Source organism: Panthera tigris, chromosome B1, assembly GCF_018350195.1.
Source record: "Panthera tigris isolate Pti1 chromosome B1, P.tigris_Pti1_mat1.1, whole genome shotgun sequence".
NCBI lineage: Eukaryota > Metazoa > Chordata > Mammalia > Carnivora > Felidae > Panthera > Panthera tigris.
The window spans coordinates 34915840-34940675 of record NC_056663.1 but is presented as its reverse complement, the minus strand read 5'-3'; the positions used below and the strand labels follow the sequence as shown (position 1 = coordinate 34940675).

At 44.1% G+C, this 24836-nt stretch overlaps 1 long non-coding RNA gene across 1 annotated transcript; it reads left to right on the top strand.

The window, feature by feature from the left end:
• Positions 1-13: 13 nt before the first annotated feature.
• On the top strand, positions 14-23593 carry LOC122237884. Its single transcript, XR_006216610.1, has 4 exons — positions 14-59; positions 848-909; positions 2448-2535; positions 23480-23593. It is a non-coding gene; the product is annotated as an uncharacterized LOC122237884 (long non-coding RNA).
• Positions 23594-24836: the final 1243 nt, after the last annotated feature.

Sequence of the window (24836 nt, the reverse complement as noted above, 5' to 3'; positions counted from 1 at the left end):
GGGGAGGCAGTTGGGGAAAGTTCCAGGAAGTTCCAGGAAGCACCCAACATGAGGAGTGGGTAAGAATAGGAAAAGAAGAATGGGTGGGTTTTCCAGCATTCCCTTTTCCAAGGATTCTAAAGTCAAGAGCAAAAATCATGGAGTTGGAGACAATTCTCTTACCATTTCTCCTACCTTTCAGGATACACTGTGAGACAGGCTGAAGAGGCACCATAGATGCACAAAGAGATGGCTATGGAAGAATAAAGAGAGAAACCATTGAGACCAGAGTCACAGATAGACACAAACAGTGTAGAGCAAAAGGCACAGACACCGAAAGTAGAGAGGCAGAATTGGGAACCTTACTTGGGGTGGAGTAAGAGCCTCTTCTCCAATGAGTGTAGCCTGGAGCCTCAGAGGAATGCAGAAGGACAACACTTGTTCAAGCCCAGGAGCTGCCAAGACTATGTAGACTGTTTTCAGTAGGTAGTGTTTCACCAAAATGGGCAGTTGAAGCTCCTGTAACAGGTATTCAAGCCCAACGCAAGTCCCTGACTTTCAGGACTTGGGTTTCCTGCTGTTTAAAATTTTTTTTTTAACATTTATTTATTTTTGAGACAGAGAGAGACAGAGCATGAATGGGGGGAGGGTCGGAGAGAGAGGGAGACACAGAATCGGAAGCAAGCTCCAGGCTCTGAGCTGTCAGAACAGAGCCTGATGCGGGGCTTGAACTCGTGAACCACGAGATCATGACCTGAGCCAAAGTCGGACACTTAACCGACTGAGCCACCCAGGCGCCCCTCCTGCTGTTTTAAATGACCACATCTGGGACCACAACCTTGATATCCTTCTGGAAAATTCTTCCCAGGAAATTCAAGGAGTCAGTGGAAATCCAGACATCCCAGATGAATTACATCAGAATCTCTGAGGGTAAGTCCTAGACATTAGTATTTTCAAAGTGCTTCTCATGGGATTCTAATGAGCAACCAGGCCTGAGAACCAATGTATTAAATATACATTGGCAGTAGGCATTTGCCAGATGTTGAAGGTATGAACATGAATGAGACTCAGACCCTGCTTCTGATGAGCTCAAGGCTGAGCAATGAACATAAGCATCAAATAAACTGCAATGACAAAATCGCCAACAGTGTGCTGAGTTTGGCCATGGAAGCATCCCTAGGGCAAAGAGAAAGGGGTATTAGTTACGTGTTTTATTTTATGTATCTTATGATGGTTTGACATCTTGAGGGCCTTGCTGGTTGGGGAGAGATGGCCCCTTCCAAGGTTAGCCGATTCTTAGAGATTGTGAACAACTCACTTTGGAACACACCTTTATATGCAAACCAACAATCTTGAGTCCATACCCTCCAACAACCTCCTTTATCCAGCCCTCACCCACTGAGCCAATAAACCCCTTTCCAGGGCCAGGCCTCAGGCAACTGGACACTACCTGCCTAGCTCAGAGCTTGTTGGCATTATTCAAACTAGCCAATCCTAAACTGTTTGCCCTGCTTCACCCCTTCCTTCCCATGGAAAACATAATAAAGACTCTGGGACAGGTGTTTCCCTCATCCCTCTGCCTTCTGATTTGTCCCAATGCTTTTCCAGGTGGTGTGGTATGCCCTTTTCTCTTGGAAATGGTAAATAATTATTTCAATGGCATTGGGCTTTCTGTGTCTCACTTGGTCACCTATATAAATAAAACACCCCAGGGGCCCCTGGCTGGCTCAGTCAGTAGAGTATGTGAGTCTTAATCTCAGGGTCATGAGTTCAAGCACCACATGGGGCATGGAGCCTACTTAAAAAAGTAATAAGTAAATAAAAGTAAAATCCCACAGTGCAATCAAGACAGAAGCGATGACTATCTTACAGGAGTGAGAATTGGATAAGGCTTTGAAAGAGAAGCAGGAAAGGGTATCTCATGAATAAAGGCACCGAGGCATAGAAGGGCCCCAGCAGTTGATGGACTAGAGCAGGATGGAATTGCTGGAGCATTGAGCACAGGTGACCAATGGGGTGGGAGAGGGGACAGGATGCAGGTAGGGAAACCAAGCATGCTGGGCAGTTTATTCTTGCTTAAATAAGAGGTAATTTATGCACTTATCTGCTCTCCAACAGGCCCCACCAACTAACCCACTCCTTGGTTTGGGCTTCTGTGATATTAACAAGGTCATGGTAGAAACCCTTCACACTGGCACCAACATTTCCAGTCCAAGGAGCCTAAGGAAGAGAGAACAGACTGCAGAACCAGGCAGAGCTCCTTTTCCTGAGACAGAGCATGGGCTTTGGGTCTGAACTGTGGACTACCCCCTTGGTCAAGCTCCTTACTGTCTTGGCCCACTTCACCATCTTTAGAATGAGCACACTAATACATGTGTCATGGTTGTCGTGCAGATGAGGAGGGAAGGGGGAACACAGTACTTGACCCTTCATATATTTGTTTCTATCTTTCTCCCCCCTTCAACCAGGACACATACTAGATCTGATGAGAATAAAAAGAAACACGTTCCATCAGAACTGCAAGATAGCATCTCATGAGAGGCCAACCAGTAACAGGTCAGTAAGAGTGTCTCTTCCAGAAAATCCCCATAAAGGGGTCCTTGTAGGTCTGTAGAGGGGATGGCTTAGTCAGTGTCAGCTTTCATCATCTTACTGTACTAAATTGAGACTTTGGAACTTTCTTGGTTCCACGTCCCAAGAGAGCCTTAAGAGGAAGCTACAGGGTAAACAGATGTTGTAAAATGCCACATGAGTTCAGATGCCCCTGTTATCTCCTGAACTTCTCTGCAGAAAGGAAAGACTAGAAACAGACGGTCTTTTCTACCTCTGCTCTCTGCCTCTATGTGCCCTGTACTCTTGGACAACTTGGTCCACCACGCCTATCCCGATGACGTTGACTGAGCACCGACCAGGTACCAAGCAGTGTGTGAGCATGTAACCAGTGCTATCTCGTTTAATCCTCCCCATAGCCCTATGATGTGGGCACTAGTGTCCCCACTTTACAGCTGAAGCTTGGTGTCATATAGTTAGTAAACAGAAGAGCCAGATCCCAACCCAAAACTTTCTGAATCCAATCCTGTGTTCTTATCTTCATTAGGATGTCCTGGGCCATTTACCTCTCCCAATTTCAGTCCAAAGGCCTATTGATGCAAACGTTCCTTTGTTGCAACAAGCTCCATCTCTGATTCTCAACTCACCCAAAGTGCAGGGATCACACAGGCCATTTTGTATCCTCCTTCTTTGACATTTTTCTCCATGTGTCATCCATTCTCTAAGTCATTCAGTTGACAGACATTCACTGGGGTCATTTCTGGGCCAAGTACTATGTACCTCTAAGGGTGCATCATCTTTGCCCCTACATCTGTGTACAATTAAGGGAGAAAAAGTGGTCTTATCTGAGTCTGAAGACAGATTTACTTGGTCCCTTCTGGGAAAGGTGACTGGAATAGCTGCCAGTTCAATGTAAACATCCACTGGGCCCAACCATGTACAAAGACGTGTTCGAGTTCTGGGGATTTCCTTTAGGATAGATACACCACAATGCTTGCCTCCATGGTTTAATGGGAAAAATAAGCATTTACTCAACCAACAGTGAAACCAGGCATCCTGTGATAAGAGCTATAAGAAAATATTCCAAATAGTGGGGACACTGGAAGGAAATAAAAGCAATTAGGATTGAGGAAGACTTCACAGTGGAGAGGGTAATTGCAGTGAGTCTCAAGGGCTGCTTACTCAGCTCATCTTTTTTTTTCCTTGAGGGGACTGGAATTTATGCATCACATCCATCCAGCGTGCCTGAGCCTCAAGCTCTGACATCTGATTGTTTCCCTGATTGTAGAGTCTGGTTAGATCAACCACCCCAACGTGCCTCACACCTGCCCCTGGCTCAATGCTCATGGATGGGGCCTCCAGAGTGCCTCTCCAACAAGCCTGAGCACCTATCAGTACCTTCTGAGCAGTGATTTGGTTGGAGGGCTGAATGCTGTAGGACTGCCCCCTGGGGCAGTAAAGACAGCCAAGTCATTAAGTCCAAAACCACTGATGGTAAGGGAGCTGCCAGAGGCCTGGCCCATATTTCAGTGTTCCCAGACATCAGCCAGGGAATAAAGAGCAGGACTAGGACAAGGCCAGACTCTTGCTCCTCCCTGGGAAAGTCATTTGAGACCTCATAGGAAAAATCAGAGGGACAAGATCCTCTTCTCCTGGGTCTTGTCCAGGATGCTTATCTGGGGAGGGGACTTTGTAAGGAAAGTACCTGCTAAGATCAAGGTGCATCTTTTGGGAACTCAGGTGGACTGCCTTATTTTATATGTGGCACCTATAGGTGTAATTATTTCTCAAAGCAATCCCAAGTGTATTCAGTTAAAAGGATTGGGGAAAGCCTCATCCTCCATGGCTCCAGAGGGGAGATGGGCCGAGCTACCCACATGCAGGTTTCTAGCTTCCAGTTCCCAGTGACAGGATGACCAGGCCCCTGTTGGGCCACCTGGAAAACCACAGGGACCCATCAGCAAAGTGCTTAGATAGGCCCCATGATGCTCTGCCAGGGCCATTGTAGAAGGGATTCCATTCTCATAAAAGGATGGATTTGGATCAGTGGTTTTCAATCTGTGTTCTTTGGAGGTCTTCAGGAGCTTTGGGGGGTTTGGGAGTATTGATCTATTTTCTACATTAGGGCTCTGCTTCGGATAGGTACATGTGTGTGTGTATGTATACATATGTGTATATATATGTATGTATATATGTGTGTATACATGCACATATATCACATGAACATGTGAACATACCTTTATCTGCATTTTAAATGATTCTGCTAGTAAATAGTCAAGATGTCACTGTATTAATTGATGTTAACCTATCTCTGCTGAGCCTTTGGTATCTGTTCTTCCACCTTCTCTATATGTGTTATCCCTTTTTATCCTCACAGATATTTCATGAGGTATGGAGTGATAGCTGCATTTTTCAGACAAGGAACCTGAGGCACAGAGAATATAAGAACCTTGCTCAAGGCACACAGCTAGTAAATGGTGGGCTGGATTTGAAGCCATCCATGATGCCTCTAGGCCTGTGCTCTTTCCCTCCACATTTTCCTGACCTGCCCTCTCCAACTCTGAGGAATAGGGTTTGATGTTTCCTTGACAACATTGTGAATATGGCTGAAGTTAGCTTCATTGCCTAGCCTCCTTCTGCCAAGCTTTGTGTGCCACTTTCTAGGTTTTTTTTTTTCAATTTTTAAAATTTTATTTTAGAGGGGCACCTGGGTGGCTCAGTTGGTTGAGCATCTGACTTTGGCTCAGGTCATGATCTCATGGTTCGTGGGTTCGAGCCCTGCGTCAGGCTCTGTGCTGACAGCTCAGAGCCTGGAGACTGCTTCAGATTCTGTGTCTCCATGTCTCTCTGTCCCTCCCCTGCTCATGTTCTGTCTCTCAGAATGAACAAACATTTAAAAAATTATAATGTTATTTTTTAGAGAGAGAGAGAAAGCATGCATGTGTAAGGGGGGGAGGGGGCAGAGGGAGAGAGAGAGAGAGAAAGAGAGAGAAACTTAAGCAGGCTCCATGCTCAGCAGGGAGCCAGATGTGGGGCTCAATCCCATGAATTTGGGATCATGACCTGAGCTGAAACCAAGAATTGGATGCTCAGCCAACTGAGCCACCCAGGTGCCCCTTGTAATGTCACTTTCAGTGTTCCCTCCAGGTCACTAGGGACCTCCCCAATCCATCCTATGGGAGAACAGTCAGATGGGAGGAAAAGGATCTTTCTGAAAGGTCATTTGCACATACAGCCTGGGTATTTTTTGATAGGTGTGAGAGGGAAAGTCTTCAAAAATTAGGGGTTTTAAGGGGGATATCCTGGCTGGTTAAGGAAGGAGCACTGTTCACATGGGGACCCAGTCTGACCACCGTTTCTTAGGAAAAAGCACTGCTGTGGGGAGTTTCTTTCCAGGTCCTATTCAAGCTTGAGAAATAACACTTCCCAGCAATCAGGTCCCCCCCCGCCCCCCACTGCCCTGCTTCTGGGCCTCCTCTGCCTTACTCCTCACTCTGTTCCAGGATTCCACTCTACCTGCCCTGGGAATGCCCACCATTCATTTTTGTGCTGCTTCCAAATCTGACCTCTCTTCAATGCCCACATAATACTCATTTCTTTCTTCAAGCTTTCCACAAGTCATCCTCCAGACCTACAACACTTAGACTGACATATCATTATTTGGCTTTCTAGTTCTATACGTCTTATATTCTCAGGTAGGCTACAAATTCCTTGATAGCAGCTACTATGTCTTTGTATTGGCAGGGGTCCTTGGGAAAACCTCCTTTTGAGTGGCTTGGGCTCCCCAGGTAGATGCCACTTGGTAATGACACGGTCTTCTTTTGGTTATCAGATTGCCTACTCAATTAGTAGAGCATACAGTCCTTGGGTTATAAACAGATGACACCATGACTTCCTCCAAAGACCCTTGAAGGAATTTCTTCTCTGTAGGACAACCAGTTGGCCACATTCACCAGATTTCTCACAGATGACTGCCCCGAGAGCATAGGGTAGCCAGAAGGATGCCAGCCCTTCTCTGCCAGCAGGGACAATGTGCCCTGCCTGCAATGGGAAAAGTAGAACTCCTTACTCTCCTCCAGGCCAAGACAGGAGACAGCATCACAAGTTGTTTTTTGACCTGTTCATTTCTAAGGAATATACCACCCCTCTCATATTGTATTATTTCATGATATTTTATCATATCATATATCTCATGTAGGGCCCATGGGGTTAGTTTCACCTTTGGGCTTAGGTGATTAGTTTCAACCTGATCAAAGAGACTTCCATTTCTTTATTTATCGCATTTAGGCACTGAGTGCTACACTTTGTAGGTACCCTGTAAACATTTGTTGAGGAATCAGTGGACACGTGGGAGCTCACATCTTTTGCTTTGCTGATTCAGGTGCATTCATTCCAAATGCACAGTGTTGACTACACCATCATTATAGTGTTGGAAAGTTTCCTTGCACTACTGAGGACACATATCTGAATATGTTTTCTGTTTGGTTTTCCTCTGGCCACCCAAAGCACTGTCACATGCACAAGCCTGCCTCTGTATGCAAGGCTGTGTTCCTGAAAAAAGGGTTTACAGACTTGTGAATTGGAGCCCACTGCAACTGCTCAGGCTCATGTGGCAAGCAAGCACTTACATAAGTGAATACTTGTTACCTAGTAATGGTTTCCCTTTGGGTTTGCTTAAAGCTATATCCTTGGTATATGACTGCTAAGGGATAAATTTCAAATAAGGTAAAATCAACACTTTCGTGCAGATGTAAAGTAAACACATCTTAAAATTTTTATTTAGCTCATCATTAATGAGGGAACTGGTAAGACCTTACATTCAGTTCAAAGGGCAATCCAAAGAATGGACTCACTGGTAGATCAGGAATATTGAAATGGACATGCAAATGGCAGCAAAACTGGTTTCTTCCACAAAGGGAATAGGCGGTTGAACCTCCACCACACAGAACTTATTTACACATCAATAGACAAGAATTGTTCTGCATTGTCTTTACTTATCTACAATCTATGGAATTATAAAACAGCTCAGGTCAATGAAAGAGGCAGAATCACAGAAAACCTGGAAGAATGTACTCTAAGCAATTTTCCATTGCAGACACTCAGTAATCTTGTTTGCTTATACGAACCTCTTTACATGACAGAAGTGACATTTGAAGTCAATGGAGAAAGAACTGGCTATCCAATAAATGGTGCCAGGGCAACTGAATTTCCGTATGTAAAAATAAAATGAGATATGATACCATAATTTACACAGAACAAATTTCAAGTGGATTAAAAAAATGAAATATTAAAATAGAAAGTTTTAAACCTTTGGAAGAAAATATAAGAGGGTATCTTTACGATCTTAAGGTAGGAAGGAAATATGACAGAAGAAACACAAACTATAAGAAAAAAGTGATATATTTGACCAGGGTTTTTTTTACGTTTATTTATTTTGAGAGAAAGAGAGAGAGAGAGGAGGGGGAAGGGGCAGAGAGAAAGACTGAATCCCAGACGCTTAACCACCTGGGCCACCCAGGCACCCCTACATGTGACTAGGTTTTAAACAAAAAAAAATTTTTTTTCATCAAGAGGCCCCAGATATGGCGCACCTGGGTGGCTCAGTCGGTTGAGCATCCGACTTCAGTTTAGGTCGTGATCTCACAGTCTGTGAGTTCGAGCCCCATGTCAGGCTCTGTGCTGGCAGCTCAGAACCTGAAGCCTGCTTCAGATTCTGTGTCCCCCTCTCTCCCTGCCCCACCTCTGCTTGTGCTCTCTCTCTGTCTTTCAAAAATGAATAAACATAAAAATTTTTTTTAAAAAAGAGGCCCCAGATATATAAAATACTGCATTGCATACAGCCAATAAAAACTCAGCATGCAAAATTCATAAAGAGTTCCTACAACTCAAATCAGAAAAAGACCAATAAGGGGCCCTTGGGTGGCTCAGTTGGTTGAGCATCCAACTCTTGATTTCAGCTCAGGTCATGATCTCAGGGTCATGGGATGGAGCCCCACGTTGGGCTGTATGCTGAGCATGGAGTCTGCTTAAGATTCTCTCTCCCTCTCTCTGCCCCTCCCCTGTTCATTCTCTCTCTCTCTCTCTCTCTCTCTCAAAAAAAAAAGACCAATAAGCCAGCAGAAAGGGGCAGGTGTACCACAGAAAGAGACTGGGAGTACAGATTTCTTGGGAGTTGTACTTGGCTGCCTCTCCAATGCCTTTCAGATGAATGCAAGGATCTCAAACCGTTCAAAGGAGCCCAGAGATGTCACAACCTGGAAATTTGCTCAAAACCAACTATATTCCACTCTTCCACCTTGCCTAGATTCCTCAGGACACCAGACTGGCTAGAGATGTTAACAATTACAGTTACTCTGAATATTGACATAGTGGAGGCCAATTCTGTTTCCATTATGGAAACTAGGATCTCATTCATTCATTCATTCATTCTTGCATTCAACAAATCTTGGAATGCCTACTTTGTGCCTGGAACTGAGGATATGGAGGGATGTCATCTCCTGGAGCCTTCTCCTCCAAGGCTAACCGTCAATCAGGGTGCCCTCCCAGATGAAGACAAACACCAAGGAAAGGCTCTGGGATCCTACAGCTCAACACACTCCTGTGAGTTTGTAGATTTCTGTTTGTTTGTTTGTTTCCAATTAATTTTATAACTACAGAGAAGTTACAAAAATAGTGCAGAGAATATTCTGTATACCCTGCACCCAGTGCACCTAATGTTAACTAATATCTTGCATGGCCAAAGAACAATGATCAAAACTAGGAAACTAACCTTAATATTATGCTATTAATTAGACTACAGAATTTATTTGGATTTCATGAGTTTTTCCACTACTGCCCTTTTTCTCTTCCAGGATCCAATCCAGGACCCCACACTGTATTTAATTGTCATGTCTCCTTAGCACCAGTCTATTACAGTTCCTCATTGCTACAGATGAGGATTTTGTCTCTCCCCCAAATTCATGCATTGAAGCCTAATCCTCAATGTATTTGGAGCTGGGGCATTTCAGAGATGATTAGGTCATGGGGGTGGAACCTTCATGAATGAGATTAGTGTCCTTATAAAAGAGGCCCCAGAGACCTTCCTCACCCCTTCCACCATCTGAATGCACAGAGAGATGGTGTCCATTATGAACCAGAGAGCTGTTCTCACTAGACACCCAATCTCCCGGCAACTTGATTTTGGACTTTCTAGCCTCCAAGACTGTGAGAAATACATGTCTGTTGTTTATAAGCCACCCAGTCTTAGTATTCTGTTATAGCAGCCCCAAAGGACTAAGACACTCACTTTGTCTTTCATGACTTTGACGTTTTTTGAAGCATACTGGTTAGATACTTTGGAGAATGCTTTCTCATGATTAGACTGAGGTCATGCTCTATTGAGAAGGAGATCACAGAGGTGGCCTGCCCTTCTCAGTGCATCAGATCAGAGGGCATATGATGCTGATCTATTACTGATGATATTGACCTTAGTCACTTGGTTAAGGTGGTGTCTTCCAGGATTCTCCACTGTAGACTTGTTATTTTCCTCTTTGTAATTCAAATATTTGGGAGGAAATACTTTAAGATTATGCAAATATGCTGTTTGTGCTTAAGTTTTGCTGTGGGTTGTTTTTTAAACTCGTCTTTGCATTGGGTTTCATAAGACTGATTACCCCTGACAACACCAGCCCTGCTGAGCTGCTCAGCTGAGAAAGTACACTTCCTGCTCTTTCCTTTTGTCCGCTGCCCACAATCACAAAGAAGCCACGCTGTTCCTGGGGTATCGTGTGGGTGTATAATATATGAAATATGAGAAGGAACTGGAAAGAACTTTAAATATGAAGGCAGGCTGGGGGCACCTAGCTGGCTCAGTCAGTGGAGCATGTGATTCTTGATCTTGGAGTTGTGAGTTTGAGCCCCATGTTGGTTGGGTGTAGAGATTACTTTAAAAAAATAAAACGCATTAAAAGTAAATAAATAAAGGTGCACCTGGGTGGCTCAGTCAGCTAAGTGTTCGACTATTGACCTCAGCTCAGGTCTTGGTCTCAAGGTCATGAGTTTAAGCCTTAGGTTGGGCTCTGTGCTGGGTGTTTAGCTTACTTTAAAAAATTAATTAATTCCTTAATTAATTAATTTAAAAATAAAATAAAATTAAAAAATAAAATGAGCCTGGTAGAGTACTGTATTTAAAAAAAAAAAAAAATGAAGACGGGGCGCCTGGGTGGCTTAGTCGGTTAAGCCTCTGACTTCAGCTCAAGTCATGATCTATGAGTTTGAGCCCGCCGTTGGGCTCTGTGTTGACAGCTTGGAGCCTAGAGCCTGCTTCAGATTCTGTGTCTCCCTCTCGCTCTCTGCCCCTCCCCCACATGCACCCTGTCTCTGTCTCTCTCAAAACTAAATAAACGTTAAAAAAAAACGAAGACAAGCTGAAGAAGTTAACTTTTTCTTCTTTTAACAACCTGGACCAGTGAAGTCTGAGAGGAAGAGGGTATGATAGGGTAAACATGAACTTGTTTATTTCCTCAAAAACCTGGTGGACTGAGGCACAGTGTTGGGTAAGGAGAGCTTGAAGCATGGGGTTCATTTTAGGAATTAAAGCAAGGAAGCTTGACTCTATAGCATGGAATCCGTGACTCAAGAGGCTACAAGTTTGAAACGTGTAAGTTCTGTGAGGACATGGATGCACATGGATCCTGGATTGGCCCCGGAGTGCAGGGGGCCGGCATCACACAAACCTCGTAGCCACAATGTCTAGCAGCTCGTGGGGCATGGTAAACATGTGTGTGGCTTGGATGGAGGGTCCAAACCAGGCCAGCAGTCCTCAAGTTTCTGTACAAAGATGGTTGGGACCCTGCCTGGCTTCCAGGTTTGGGAATCCATTGTTTACTCTCTTTGAACTACTTGGGCATGGGAGGATATCAGGGCCACTAACACATGCCTCCTTATTCTCCTCCTTGTTTTCATCCTGCCTTAACAAATTCTCCCTCCACCTCCTACTCCAGGTACAGCCTTATCCAACCACATCTTGGGAGCACAATTCATCTTTCTAGGGTAGAATTAAATTAAGGATCTCCCACCAAGAAAGTAATTTGATCTCAGAATTAAATTAGTCCAGAATTCTGGTTCCTGCTATTAAATACTGGCTGTCCCTGTCCCTTTAGGTCTTAGGTACATGCCTGCAGTGGCCACCAACAATGGATGGCCCATCCCAACTCTACTTTGGCCTATGGTTACCTCGTACCTGGAAGGTGATGTCAAGTCTTGGTCCCCTGCCTTTTGGCCTATTTGTAACCATGGAGACCATGGACTCAATGTTTTTGTTTTTATTCTTCCTCATGGGGTTTTGTGAGATACTACTAGATGATTCTTACGAAGTGCTAAAAAATGGTGTGGGGGGATGGGGTACACAGAAATGGCTCCCTAAGTTCCACATGTGTCTTTGGAATTGCCTTTGAGAGTTCAACCTTAAGTCTGCTTCTTCAGTCTCCCCAACAATTGTGTAAGTTATTTTCCACACTGACACAACTCCTTTCTTCTTACCGCAGTTAGAAGGACTGTATTTCTGCAACTGAACTCCTGACAGAGGCAGGGAAAAGAGAGAAATGACCAATAATGTAAGGAATCAAAATAAATTTATGATTTATAATCATAAATATGAAGGTATTTTAGGTTATGAGTAACATGTATAGCACTATGCTAATCAATCTGAAAACACTGAAAACCAGTTAACTTTTCAGAAAACATGAAGATATTCAAATTTACAAAAAACTAAAAACACAAAGAAACAAATAGTAATGGAAACTTGAAAATAATAATAAAGAATTACTTTCTGGACATGTACTAGAGCCAGGTGGTTTTATGAGAAGATGATTTCTAAAATAGCAGGATATTTTATTTAACATCAATTGGTGCAGTCTTTTCTTTTTTTTTATTGCAAGTAAATCCCAGTTTCTCCTACTTGCCCAGAGCTCATCATCCATCCTCAACTCAAAGGCATTCACTGCTGTATGGATAGGGCAGGGAGGGTGGAACAAGAAAGTGGCTGCTCAGCTTTGAGTTTCAAGGCACATTTTACTTTTTTGGAGAGACAGAGCCTGAATGCCAAAAACACCTGATTTTCAAGAGCCAGATTTTTGAGATAGAAGTTATTTTTATTTTGTTTTGTATTTTTAGAAACTCAACTTTACAAATCAATGGCTATAGACAAAATCGCTGAGGACAGAGTTTAGGATCACAAAAGGACAGATTTCTCACCCAAGAGCTGAAGGTGGTATTGATATACACCAAACAGAGTCTCTAAAGAGTGTTCAGCACCCTGGCTGTCTCCTGGTAGAAACCGAGGGGCAGGGTAAGAGAAACCCTGAATAGTTTGAAAGGAGTCCCAGGGCAAAGAGCTCTTAAGGCTGGCTTTCCATGGCCCAACAAGCCTTGGAGGACACAGAACAAAGGGGGTAAAATCAAATGGTTGAGAGGATCATCTGGGTGGATGGCAAGTGGGATTGTCCCCTACACCCTGGACAGTTGAGAGAAACCAGACAAGCCCCAGGGACCCATAGAAGTAGTGAGTATGCAGGTAAGGAAATCTGGAGAGTCGTGTCAGGACAACAGAGACACAGTATTCATGGGCTCACTGCCAAGCAGATGCTAGAACTGGGCTGGGCACATCTGTGCAGAGGCCCACACGTGGCAACAGGAACCAAAGACAGCAGGTGGCTCCAGGACCAAATAACTCATTGCTTGCTAGAAAGATAAGTCAGCCTCCTAAAATTCAGATCACCATGCGGAAGGGAGAAAGGGGAGGGGGGAGTGGATTTCAGCTTATACTCTAAATTGACATGTTTCAATACAAAAGTGGCTAAAATTGCTAGGTTTTCTCTCATCAGCAGAAATGGAGCATCTTCAACTAACTATCTGATATTGAGAGCTGACAGCTACATATCTGAATCTCTGAACCTGTGCAAAATTCATACTTGCTATAAAAACTTAATGATTACAGATAGTTGCCAAGTCAAAAAAAAATGTTCACCATTAGAGAAATATATATAAAGTTTCCCAATACATTTTACAAAACTAGCACAAATGTGACAGTAAAACCTAGCCAAGTCCAAAAGAGAGTAACTACCAATCTTTCATATGAATAGAAAAGCAAAAATGCCAAATATGCTAGCAGGTCAAACCCAGCAATAAAAAGAATAGCTGGCTATAAGCAGGTTAGCTTTATCCTGGAAATGCAGGGTGATTGAATAGTAATACATCTATTAATGTAATTATCCCTTTAAAAATGATGATCTCAGGGGCACCTGGCTGGGTCAGTCAGAAGAGCATGTGACTCTTGATCTCAGGGTTGTGAGTTCAAGCCCCATGTTGGGTGTAAAAATTACTTAAAAATAAAATCTTAAAAAAAATTATCATCTCAGGGCACCTGGGTAGCTCAGTCAGTTGAGCATCCAACTCTTGATTTCAGCTCAGGTCATGATCCCAGGGTTGTGGGATCGAGCCCCGTGTCAGGCTCTGCACTGAGCATGGAGCCTGGTTAAGATTTTCTCTCTCTCTCTTCCTCTGCCCCTCTCCTCCGTTCACAATTTCTTTCTCTCTCTCTCCCTAAAAAAAGAATAAAAAAAATTATCATCTCCGTTCCAAAAAAACATTTGATAATTTCCAATGTCCATTCTTAATATTAAAAACATATATTAATGGAAAGATGCCCCTTGTTCATGGATTGGAAGACTTAATATGGCTGAGATGACTTCCTGGAAATTAAAAAAAAAAAAAAAAGCTTTTGTGCATCAGAGGACACTATCAACAAAATAAAAAAACTCACAAAATAAGAGAAACTAGTTGCAAATCACATATCTGATAAGGGATTAGTATCCAGAAAATATAAAGAACTCTTAAGACTCAACAACAACAAAAACAAACAACCCAATTAAAACATGACCAAAGGACTTGAACAGACATTTCTCCAAATGAGATGTATAAATGGCCAACAAATACATGAAAAGATGTCCAACATCACTAGTTCATTAAAGGCATGCAAATCAAAACTACAATGACATACCATCTCCCACCCATTAGGAGGATATTACCAAAAAATCCCAGAAAATAACAAGTTGGTGTGGAGAAACTGGAACCCCCATGCACTGCTGGTGGGAATGTAAATGGTGCTGCCACTGTAGGAAACAGTATGGAGGGTCTTCAAAAAAATTAAAAATAAAACTATCATATGATAGAACGATTCTACTTCTGGGTATATATCCATTTGAGGAGTGTACCAAGAAGACATGACCAGGTGGTGGAATGGGTTAAATAGATGATGGGGGTTAAGAAATGCACTTGTGATGAGCACCAGGTGACATAATGGAATTGTTGAATCACTGTATTGTACACCTGAAACTAACATAATACTGTATGTTAGAAAGAAAGAAAGAAAGAAAGAAAGAAAGAAAGAAAGAAAGAGAGAAAGAAAGAAAGAAAGAAAGAAAGAAAGAAAGAAAGAAAGAACGAACCACCAGTTGACCAGTAAGCTGGACCTGGGCAATTGGAGGCTCTCACCCCTTTCCTGTCTTTGGAATGTGTGTTCCACTTGCCTTCTCTGCTCCCAGAAACTGCCCCAAGGATACAACCTCAAGATAGAAATGTGGTGTTGAGACTATCTGGACTGGGTACATGACTAAACCAGTTAAATCCTCTATACAAACCTTTCAGATTCTGGCAGGCAGGTGTAGAGATCTGTTCATCTTGCGTCTGCCCAAGACAGGCCTCGTAAGTAAGTTCCCTTGCTTATCAAATCTGTCATCTACTACGCTAGAGTGGTCTGTCTCTTTCTTTCTCTCCTTGTCCTCCCTGTACCAGGGCTGGTTTCCGATTACACCCAGAAAGTTCCTGAGGACGTTGCAGAATAGCAATACTCGAAAGAGATGCAAGCAGGACCTTGAAGAGAGGTTTGCACACTCATGTTCATCCAGGATTATCCACAACAGCCCCAGAGTGGAAGCGACCGAAGTGTCTATCCACAGAGGAATGGATGGACAAAATATGATATATATGATATATATTTATGATGAAATATTATTCAGCTTTTAAGAGGAAGGAAATTCTGACACAGGCTACAACATGAATGAACTCTGAAGATATGATGCTAAGTGAAAGAAGCCAGTCACAAAAGGATAAATACTTTATGATTCCACTCATATGAGCTACTTAGAATAAGTACTCAAATTCATTGAGACGGAAAGTAGAACAGTGTTTGCCAGGGACTGAAGGGAGGGAAAAATAGAGAGTTAGTGTTTAATAGGTAAGGAGTTTCAGTTTCACAAGATGAAAAATGATCTGGGGTGTTATGGTGGTGATGGATACACAACAATGTGAATGTACTTAATGCCACATAACTGTATATTTTAAAATGGTTAAGGTAATGGGGCGCCTGGGTGGCTCAGTCGGTGGAGCGTCCGACTTCGGCTCAGGTCATGATCTCACAGCTCGTGAGTTCGAGCCCCGCGTCAGGCTCTGTGCTGACAGCTCAGAGCCTGGAGCCTGCTTCCGATTCTGTGTCTCCCTCTCTCTCTGCCCCTAACCCACTCGCATTCTGTCTCTGTCTCTCTCAAAAATAAATAAACATCAAAATAAATAAATAAATAAATAAATAAATAAATAAATAAAATACAATGGTTAAGGTACTAAATTTTATGATACATATTTTTTACCATAATTTAAATAAATAAAATTTTAAGTTCATTTATTTGTTTGTTTATTGAGAGAGACAGAGAGAGCACGTGCATGCACACGAGCACAGGAGGGAAAGAGAGAATCCCAAGCAGGCTCTGAACTATCAGTATGAAGCCAGACTCAGGGCTCCAACTCAGGAACCCTGAGATCATGACCTGAGCCTAAATGAAGAGTCTGAAGCTTAACCAACTGAACCACCCTGGTGCCCCTAAATAAATAATTTTTTTAATTAAACACAAAATCTCTAAAAAACTACAACTATATCTAGGTCAACCTTTAACAGGAAGCTCTTTCTAAACATTAAAATAAGATCTACGTTAAACCAACACATACGTGAAGAAAGTTATAAAAATTTAATATGAAGGAAGTTTGGAATTTTTAAAGAAAATTGACTGTGGAGAGATACCTACATATCTAGTTGAAATAGTTTCATATTTAAAAAATATCCATTACTGGGGAGGCTGGTGGCTCAGTCAGTTAAGCATCTGACTCTTGGTTTCAGCTCAGGTCAGTCATGATCTCACGGTTCGTGAGTTCGAGCCCTAGGTGGGGCTCAGTGCTGCTGGTGCGTAGCCTGCTTGGGATTCTCTCTCCTTCTCTCTCTGCCCCTCACCTGCTCTCTCTCCCCAAATAAATAAATAAACTTTAAAAAAGATTTAAAAAATATCAATTATCTTCAAATGAATTTATAGATATAAAGTAATTCCAATAAAAATTTGTGAGTGTTTAGTGCAAGTTTAGAAAATAGGTCTAAATTTCTTTTGGAAGAAATCAATACAGCAGAATTGTCAAGAAATTTTTTGAAACAAATGTTAATGGGGTGTGGAAGGGAGAGAGCATGTCTTATTTATTTTTTTCCTGTAAAGCTAGGATAAATAAAACATTATGTTTCTGTTACAAGAATAAACAGCTCCATGAGACAGACATGAAAACCTAGGAGCAAATCTAAGTATGGGTGAATATTTAATACATAATGAAGTTGAGATTTAAATTAGGGAAGTACAGAGGCTAGGATAATGGGCTATTCAGAAAAAAAATTAATTCCAGACAGTTCAAGTCATTAAACATGAAATATGAAACTATAAAAGAATGAGGAAAAAATAATATAAAATATTTATATGATATTGGGGAGAGAAAGGCCTTGTTATGATTTAAAGCAAAGACGTCTCTTAAGAGAGAAAACTCTGAAAGTTCTGAAGGCCCATTTACAAGCGTAAAATTATTAAATAAACAAGATAAAAATCAAGCGACAAAGTAGGGGATAATATTTACAACAAATGACAAAAGATTAATACTCTTGATATATAAAGAGTCATTATAAATCAATATGAATAAAGTACCACTGCCCTGAAAAATGAGTAAAGGTCACAAACAATTAAGAAAAAAACCAAACCATGACTGGGGTGCCTGGGTGACTCAGTCAGTTAAACGTCCAACTTACGCCCAGGTTATGATCTCATGGTTCATGAGTTTGAGGCCTGCGTCCAGCTCTGTGATGACAGCTCAGAGCCTGAAGCCTGCCTCAGATTCTGTGTCTCCCTCGCCCTCTGCCCCTCTCCTGCTCATACTCTGTATCTCTCTCAAAAATAAATAAACATTTGAAAAAATCATAATAAAAAAATAAATAAAAAACATGACTGAAACAATGCTCCTGCTCACTGGCAACAAAGATCGCAAAGTCGAAACTAGGTACGTTTTGATGCATAATAAATGCCAAAAGCCTTAACCCAGAAATTCTACCAGGAATTTACTGAAGGAAATGCAGCATTATTTGTCTTAGCAATAGTTTGGAAACCATATAAGTAAGTTTAAAAGGAGGGCATGAGATTTTTTTTTTAACTGATTGTCTTTCATGTAGAATATAAACCATTAAAAATAATGTAAAAAATAGCAAGTGCTATGGAAAGATACACACACTTATATATAGTAGGGTCCGAGGAGGAACTTGAAGGCACACTCAAATTATTTGGGATGAATCAAGGGGGGGGCTACTTACAATCAAGTAAAGGGGCTACTTACAAAGGTGAGGGCAGGGTACCAGGGAATCGTAAGGGGTGGGTGGTGAAGTAACCAGAGCCTGGGAACAGCAAACTAGACCTCAAGGACTTCGGGGAGGGGAGGGTGAGGACTAGAACAAGCTCAGGGAGGTGCTTAGGATGCAGGATTCGAGGACACATTCCCCCTCAGGGTCGTGCAAGAGACAGTGAGTGCCTCCTCACATGTTTGTGCCAGAGGCACCGGCCTCACCTTATCCTAGTCCTGGCCCTGGGGGAGGAAGCTATTAAAGGAATCCAGAAGGAAGATCCTGTAGAAAAGTCTGCAAGGAGAGGAGCTGTGACCTTTAACAGGGGGCTGGGGGCAGCCCAAGGTGACCCACAGAGAGGCTGCCTGAGAAAAATACCTGCTCTCACTTTGCTCCCATCGTCTCATCTTCCTGCAAGGCTTCCTTCCTCTCACCAGACCCACCTGGAAGCCAGAGGGCAAGGCTGCTTTATAGTTGGCCTCCTCCTGGACAGACCACAGGACAGAGAAACAGTGGATCCAAGGGGGCACAGAGACTTCCATAGAACAACATAAAGTTAAGCAACACACAGGCGAGTTCCAAAGCACTATCTAAAATCTGATGCCCATTTTTACGTAAATTTTATTTAGTGGGATACCTGGGGTGTAAGATTACATTATGGTTGATTTTTAGATAGTTTTTGCTTTTATATGTATTTGATATATTTAATGGAATGAATGTCATAAAAAGAAAAAAAGGGAAACATTCCAAAAACCGTATATAGGTTATGGCCTTAAGATGAAGTAAAAAGCCTCGATGAAAAAAGTCAAAATATTTACAGGGGTTGCTTTTGGATTCTGAGTGTGTAAAGAGAGGCATGGCTATTTCTGGGGGGGCAAGCATGCGAGTTTTGTTTTTGTGTGTGCATCCTAATCCTTTTCTTTCTTTGAAAATGTCCTGAAGTGAATGTCTTGCTGTCATAAATCCAGAAGCTACATTCAATAAGTAGATCGGAGAGAGAATAGATGGGTAGAAGACGCGAGAGGAGAGAGAAAAGAATCTCCATAAATAGCCACCTGTCCTTCATGTGAGCTGACATCTCAAGCTCACTTATATTTATCTAATGTGTAAAATGATATGATTTCTCAAGGCCCTTTTGCTCTAAAATTCCTTTTAAGGAAGAAACACAACCCTTTTCTAACAGACCTCATAACCTGCGGTCATGAGACAAGGCGGAGCAACCCGCGGCTTAGGAAAGTAGAGTACAGACACGGAGGAGGAGCTGGGAGCGCCACCTCCCTGCAGGCACGGGCATTACAGCTGACTGCTAAGGGTCCTGTTCCTGCTCCAGGACACGCTGTTCTCGGCGTGCCTTCTTCCTGAGGCCATACGCTGACCGCCGCTTCGTTCCCTGACCACTTAGAATTCCTGCTGACTGTCTTCTACAGTCTCCTGTCTTCTAAAACTACAACGCTTGCCGACAGAACTCCAGCGGAATCCACCTTCTTGCCTTATCTTTCCGTAAAGGTTGTTGAGATATGGTAAGACACAGAGACATGCAGAGGACTGTCTTCAAGGAAGAAGTTTATACTCACAGACCCCTGGAAACGGGAGCCAAGGCGCACCCACCATGCAGGGCCACACGGGGAAGTGCGAGTTTCCATCAGAAGGCAGAGGAAGCAAGGGAGAAGTAGGGGGAAATGTGGGCGATAACTTTTACTATGGCTTCCGTGAGAAAGGCAGTGCAAGGCCATGAAAGCAGATTGAAGATTGGCTCGTTGAAGAATTTTATGGACTCTAGGGCAGAGGGCTGTCCCTAGTCATCTGGTGCTGGACCCTGAGGCGATTAGGGCAGGGGAAGAATGGCCCTGAGGGAAACAGTCCTTTAAGAGTCCTATTAAGGAGGTGGTTGGGGGTGTGAGCTCTGGATTGGTTGGTTTGCGGTGTATGGAAGTGATGCTCGCAGGCAGGTCGTTTTCTATCTCTAGGAGTTAGCTGGCCGTGGGAAGGGCTCTCTAGGATCAGCCAGATGTTAAAACATGAGAAAATCCAGCAAATCAAAAGGCATGATTAATGCAGGGGTAAAGGCTCGACCCCCCCCTACCCTTGCCCTGCTTCCGGGAAAGCTCTGAAGGGCCACCCTAGCTCCACAGCTCCCAGAGGGCTCTGCCCAGGCCTTTGTGACCCTGCACCACACTCCAGCTTCTGACTGTACCCAGTCACTGCAATAGCTGTACTTTCTCCTGGAGATATGCTCACCCTATTGCCTCTGGGCCTTTGCACGTGTGTCTTGTTTGCTCTGTCAGGTGCTTCCTCAACACCCTTGACTTCTTCCCCCTGCCTGGCTAGCCCCCTTCTCAGCTTCCTGTCTCTTTTCAAGTCACTTCTTCAGGGAAGTCTTGATCCCCTGTCGCCTCCCTTCATAGGCAGCCCTTACTAAATTATCCCTGAGTGAATAGAAAGTGAATAATGGTGGAGGCGCCACTCTTTTCATCATAGAACCCCCTCCTCTCCACTGAGGCAAAGACAGAAAAGCAAAGGAAGAGACCCATGGCGAGTACTGGGCCACACTGGTGGCTCCGGGGAGGACAGTGGGGGAGGGGAAGCCAGGGGTGGGGGGCAGAGTTAGAGAGGCTGCACCTGCGGAAGGAGGGGCGACACAGCAGTTTTTCTCCTCTTTCTGAGCTTCTATTCCTAAACAAAGACAGGCTTGTCCTGCTCTCCGCAGCCTCCTGGCCCACCACTTGGGACAGATGAAACCCACCCCATGCACCAGCTTTGCCTGGGGAGTCACTTCCTCACTCTGGGGCCTCCAGCCAGCTCTGATGGGAGTCATGTGATCACTTTGGTGTGCATGACAGCTCCCCAGAGTGATGCTTTGAGGGGTGACCTTGCTGCCCAGGACAGAACCAGCTCCTTGCGAGCTTGCTGATGTATGTAAGGGTTGGGCTGCTTCCTGGGCCTGGGGAATGGGGTGGGGTGGGGTGGGGTGGGGTGGGGCAGGGGCAGGGGCACACTCGATTTTTCTCCACAGATATTTGGCCCCAATTTTCAGGTCCAGGTTACATAACACCTGAGGAGAACTACACTCCCCTGTCACCCACACCTTTTCCCTTTCTGTGGAGCATTTCACAAGCGCAGCTGCTTCTCAGAGAAGGTCTATTTTGGGAGCTGTTTTCATTTGACCTATATTAAGCACAGTCACAAGGCAGAGGCAAGTTGCGGGGTGCAGGGTGGCCTGCTTGCTCTTTGTGCTTTTTTAGTGTTACGGGTGAGAAAACCAGACAAGCTGGTGCCCACAGCTCTGGAGCTGAGACTCAAGTGGCCCAAGGATCTCACCACGGCATCAAGCTACAGAAAACTCTAGGCTCAGAGAGTCCACCTGTAATAGTGCAGCCCCATGGGGCCGCGTCCCCAGTTCACAGCTCTGATTTGCGTCCCCCTGAGGCCCTGCTAAAAGATAATACCTTAGTCACTGCAACAGTGGTCAGGGAAAAATTTAGGCTCCCTGCAGGCCCAGAATCTACCAGGCCAGGAAGAGTCCTGGCCTGTGAAGCGCACCCGGTAGAGTTGTAATTGGTCATCAAGCCCCTCCATAGGGAATTGTTACTAATTGAATCACATGACCAGCAGGGGGAGAGAAAGGGCTGCAGGGAGCCATCTGGCCCAGGCACTGTGCACAAATAGGTACCGCTTGGCGTCCCCTGCACTTTGAGGGCCTGTGGAGAAAATGACAACAGAAGTGATTAACTCGCTAAGTGCCCCATTTGCCCCTCTTCAATGGGGGTATCTCCTGCACCACCGTTTTCCCCCTTGCACCTCTTTTTGTCTTCCTAGAAGCAGAGGCCCAGTTCCACGGTCTAAAGTTCTGACCGCGCTGCGGATCCCCAAACCTGCCTGTCTGGCACCTCCTCTCTCCTGAGGGTCCGGCCCATATCTGCAAACAGTTGTCCCACTGATGCATCACATTCAGAAATGCAAAGCAGAACTGCCCGCCTCCTCCACACTCACGTCAGCCCCCACCCCAGGGAGCTGCTGTCCGCCTGGTCTCCCACGTGCCCCACACGTGTCTGCCTTTGACAGGCAGAATGGACACCGACGGGGACCTCCCTAGCCAGCTGGCGAGATGCTGGTGTTGCATCCCCTCAGGACTGCCGGGAAAGAATCCTGGCTTTGTACTGTGCAGCTGGGCCTGTGCCCACACCCCTTGCAATCCAGTCAGCCAATCGCTCCCCTCAGGATGCTGAGTGGTCGTGCTCGCCCGCCTGAGTGATCAGGTGACTCCCCCTAGAGTTGGGAAGCAGCGAAGGAAGTGGGGAGGCCACTCCCCTGGGAGAGCTGGTAGATGGCCTTGGTGAGGAGGGGGAGGGACAGAGAGAGGCTGTGGCAGCCGAGGTGGCTGAGGTGTGAGCCAAGTGCCAAAGTGAAAGGAAATTTTAAAGCTTGAGTTTTTGGCTTTGAGGGGTGGCAAAACTGGGGATGGAGGAGAGAATGGGTAGCACATTCTAGGCAGGGACACAGCCCTGAAAAGGAACAGAGGCAGGGTCAGGCAAAGCCCATCCCTCACACAGGGTACTTGGGATGCTCTGAGAACACAGCAAAGTAGGGGGTGGGAGAAAATGGCGGAGCCAGCTTGAGGAGGCTTGAATCCAAAGTATCCTTCCAGCTGGGCGGCCCCTTTCCTTCCTCTGATCTCTCTTCCCATTCCCTGGGACAGGACAAGTCCTGCCCCCCCCCCCATTACCCCAAGGGGCTCCTGGAGTGGGAGTGTGGAGGCAGTAAGACACTTTCTGCAGGCTGAGACAGAGACCGTGGCAGGCAGAGGACTGCGGACCACCCAACGGGTCTCCCAGGGCAAGGTCTCCTCTCTCCAGGGGCAAGGATGCCTGGGAGATGGGAAAGCCACGACAAAAGGACAAAAGGAAAGGACCGTGAAATCACAGCCAAGTAGAGGCAGTGGGGGGATTTGAGAAGAAAAATCCATTTTGCTTCATTAAGGAATAAAGAACAGGCAATATCATTTTCTACTCAATGAAATACTAAAAAGAAAAATAATGGGGTGGGGGGAAGGAGAAATCCCAAGAAGGAATAGTGTCATTTTCAGTTGGAGTAAATGTCAGAAGCATTGTTTCTGTTGATATGGCATTATCAGTAGAACACTTTTTTTTTTTTTAAGAAAAAAATACATATCAAGATGCAAGTTCTCACTATTTAATTCAGTTTCTCCTGTTTCTGCTAATTTAGAAATGTTCCAGTGAAGAAATAAAGGCTCCTTTTGCACCGACAACATGCTACTCAAAGGCAGGAAAATGACTTTTACCCCATAATTCCGGCACTCAATAAACACTTGTTGAAAGAACAAATTTGCAAAGAAAGAAGCTCCTTGACAGTTATGAATTAACTCCAGAAGAACTGGTTAATTCCATCATAGTGTATCCATTGGTGATAATATTAGGCAACTGTTAAAAAGGTATGGATTAAAAAAAAAAAAGCTGTAAAATATATTTGGAGACAATTCAGGAACTATGAGTATCAACTGGGTAGTACATGATATGAAAGAATTTTTGTTAATTTACTTCAAGGTGATGATGGTTTTGTGGTTATTTATGTAGGAGAATGCATGTTAAAGTATTTCAGAGTAAGTGTCATAATGTCTATGTAGGGGCCAAGGACAGCTACCCTAAGATGGACCACTTTAGCATGAAGATGATTTTGAGTTAAAAGCAATCAAAACCAGGGGTGCCTGGGTGGCTCAGTCAGTTAGGCGTCCAACTTTGGCTCAGGTCATGATCTCACAGTTTGTGAGTTCGAGCCCCGCGTCGGGCTCTGTGCTGACAGCTCGGAGCCTGGAGCCTGCTTCAGATTCTGGGTCTCTCCATCTCTCGGCCCCTCCCCTGCTCATGCTCTGTGTCTCTCTGTCTCTCAATAATAAATAAAAACATTAAAAAATTAAAGAAAAAAGCAACCAAAACCCAGCAGATTCAGGAAAATCTCTTTACCTCCCCCTCAACTGCCTAAAAAGAATTTAGGTGGAGGAAGAGAGCTGTCACCATAGAGAACTACATTATGATGTGAACCAAGTGTTCTAGACAGGGAGGAACCTTGGAAGGCCTGTTTGATCTAAGTCCCCTGAGTTGTTTCTGAGTGGCCTGAGTGCCCCCCCCAGCCCTGCCCCCTCCACCACCCAGCCAACATTGTTTACCAAACATTTACTCTTTATCATCTTCCTGTGAATTGCATCCCTTCCCTTTGAAGTCCCAGACCCCTGCCCCTTTTCCTAAGTTCAGGTGACAAGTACCTCATTCTGTCTGCCTGTATTTGAAATTCCATGTTGGTGTGGATTCCCCAAGCATATGAAAAAAAAAAAAAAAAAAAAGGATTTTCTCCTGTTAATCTGTCTCAGGTCAATTTGATTTTAGTCCAGCTAGAAGGACCTCGAAGATCTTCCTCCCCAACATCCACAAGTTATTTTGAAAAGTTTTGGCCAAAAAACCCCCATGAAAAATGTTAACAATCGTTAAATCTTGGTAATGAGAATGAGTATTTTTTAAACTACTTCTTTTCAATTTTTCTGTATGTTTGAAAATATGTACAATAAAAA